Source organism: Pundamilia nyererei, unplaced genomic scaffold, assembly GCF_000239375.1.
Source record: "Pundamilia nyererei isolate P.nyererei 1_Seehausen unplaced genomic scaffold, PunNye1.0 scaffold00258, whole genome shotgun sequence".
In the NCBI taxonomy this organism is placed as follows: Eukaryota; Metazoa; Chordata; class Actinopteri; order Cichliformes; family Cichlidae; genus Pundamilia; species Pundamilia nyererei.
This window is the reverse complement of record NW_005187659.1, coordinates 426,300-429,504: the sequence shown is the minus strand read 5'-3', so window position 1 is coordinate 429,504 and position 3,205 is coordinate 426,300.

The following is a 3,205-nucleotide window of genomic DNA, read 5'->3' as shown; positions in this document are numbered from 1 at the left end:
GTTGAAAATGCCAGAAAACACTGGGGCCAGCTCGTTTGCACAGTGTCTGAGGGTGGCAGGAGACACACCGTCTGGGCCGGTGCTGAGGTGCTGAGGTTGCAGAAGGATGGAGTGATAAGATCCGAAGCAGGTGCAGGAGGGATCTCTGGTGTTTTGGGTCCTAAGTGCAGCACAGCCTCACATCTGAAAACTAATCCAGGGTAATCTCTCTTGGGAATGAATCTTAAAACAGACGACACATTGACCGGATTTCCATGAGGGTCAATAAAAATTTTTGTGTGCACAGTTTCATTTCCTCTTTACCACTTCACTGTGAACTCCTTCACGGGAGCAACATTGGTGACATTGCATTTCAAATCATACTCTGTGCTCTCCGTCACTGGACTATGATCCATTGCAGAAATTGACGCAGTCTGAAGTTTTTGTAAATAAATTAAAGTAAAAATAAATGATGTCAATGAAGACACATTTTTAGTAATTTTGTCCTGATGTCTTTCCATCACCGCAGATGATTATAAATTCAACAGTCAACATGTGATTAAAATGTAACTTTAGTACAAGCCGTTTAACCTTGTGGTACCTGTTTAGAAATCACCACCATATTTATACATATTTCCCTGTTTTCAGATGCTCAAAAATAGTTGGACAAATCAATATCATTTTAAATATAAGAAATGTTATTTAATACCTGGATCCTATACAATCCTTTACACTATCGCAAGTCAAGACGTCATGGACATTAACAAATGTTATTTCTACCTTGAGTTTCTCTGCTAGGATGTTGAATAAGCTAATTCAGTTGCTGCTTGTTTGTGGCTCTCTGTGCATTCAGTTTTGTCTTCAGTAAATGAAAGTATGCTCTGTTGGATTGTACCAATGTAACTGGCTTGGCCAATGAAGAATATCCAATTTCTTTAGCTTGAGAGGCTGCTTTTGGTTAATGATCCATTTGCATTGTAAAGTGGTGTTGGATCAGGTTTGCATTCAGCATTTTGTCTGAGTCTGAGCAGAGAGTATAGCCCTGTACACTTCAAAATTCATCCTGCTACTTCTATCAGCAGTCATCTCATCAATAAATACCAGTGGTCCGATTCCACTGGCAGCCATACATGCCTCCACCATGTTAAACAACATGCTTCGCATCATGAGTTGTTTTTCTCCTTCTCTACAGATTTATCTTCGTCCGTGTCAGAAGTTCACCTTGTTTATATCTGTCCAAGCTCTTTTAGATGCTTTCTGCCAAATCCAGTATTGCATATCAAATGCAAGTTGAACAGTTGAAATCAAGTCCAAATTGTTTATTTGCAAAATCCTAGGAGACAGGCATCACCTGACCATAAAACTACTTGTCATTCGATTGTCCTTTGAGCCTCAGAAAATGCTCTTAAACCGTCACGGTTCTGGGTCAGTTTGACCCAGTATTTTGAGTTATGTTTTGGTTTATTTTTCAATGATAGATTGTTCTTTATGTTTCTCTGGTGCTTTGTTGGGTTTTATGATGAATCTGCCTTTCAAGTTACTTTGGTGTGTTTGATTGTTTCCTTATTCTCTTAGTGCTTGTGATGATGATGATGATTATGATGATGTTCTATGTTCCAGCTTATTCTGGTTTATTCTTAGTTCTGCCCGTGTTAAGTCTGTGTTTCTTAGTCTGCATCCTTGTGTCTTATTTCCTGTTTTATTGTGAAAGTCTATGTCTTATGTTAGTGTGTGCCACTTTGCTCCCCCTGTCTCGTTAGTCCAATTTCTCCCAGCTGTGTCTCCCTCCTGTTGCCCATTCCCTGATTACCACCCTGTGTATATTAGCCCTGTGTTTTCCTGTGCTCAGTGTCGCGTCGTACCCTCAACTAGCTGTGTGTTCTGCTTCTATGTGCCTAGTGTTTAGGCTCCTGCTGCAGTTTTGTATTTCTTTTCCAGTGTCTCAGTCCTTGGTTCCTCTGTTCAGACTTTTGTTTGTCTTTTGGTGAGTTTAGTTTGTACGAGGTTTTTCCCAGCAATAAAGCTGCGCTTTAAGTCTCACTTCCGTGTCTGAGTTCTGCATTTTGGGTCCACCACTCCTGCTTGCCTGCCTGCCACACAGCGATTCATGACATAAACAACTAATGCAATAATTTTTTTTTAAACCTCGTGACTTAAAGCTTAAACTTTAAGTCATGAGGTTTGGTGTTTTAAGCACTTCAATTGCATATTGATTATTTAATGTAAAATTGTGGTAAAATGATAGGATCATCAAAATGATGGCATAAAGAGACAAAGTCGCAATAACATTTATTTAATTATGTATGGAGTGACCTGTGTATATCGGACATTATGACATCAAAATGAGAAGAAGGCAGAGACAAATTAGTAGGCATACGTCAATGTGTAACTCTCCAAAACGTTATTGTTTTTTATTTCTACACAGTGGTACAAACACTTGAATGAGAGCAATTACAGGCTACTAATACCATCAAGAGTGAGCAATTAAAGTGACTATTCTAGCAATGAACATCATTCTACCAAAAATTGTATCAGTTCATTTGAGCAATGATGTAATCCATGTTTTCTGGAAATGTATACATAAAGATAAGCTGTGCAACACAATTGTACCTTTATCTTTGATAATATTACTCTGAAACCTTTGCTTTTCTTTTGGTTTCTGTACTTTATTTAAAAAAGACATCTTCATCCTCGTGGTTTCATGACTTTTAAATTCGTAGATCCTTCAAGTACATTTCTTACTGCAAAACTTACTTTATTTACTTTCATTAAAATTAGAGGTTCTAGAGTTTTCTTTCATTTAAATGTTCTTCTAAATGAAGTGCCACAGGGCTGACCAAGAACAAAATAGGGGTGCACCACGGGAAATCTGAATATTTAATTTTTAATTAATTTGATTTTAGTTTTGATTTTTATTCTTGCTTCAGAGATTCTGGTTCTTGGTGTTGTTCAAACATACATCTGGTTTATTTATTTTTTTCCATTAGTAATCTGTTCTTCTTATGTTCTGGGTTCTTGTTATTCCTCTAATCTTCTAACTTCATTTATCTCACCTTATAAGTTTATGTGTTACATTTAAGTTATTTATTATGGCACCTTGTGAGAGGTCATTTTGGTTCCTACCTGGTAAGATTTATGGTGGAATTGTTTGTAGAGTGTAACATCCACTGTGTGCCATGCGTGTCAGGGAGTGAACAGAGTAAAGTTCACAGTTTTGGTATTAAGA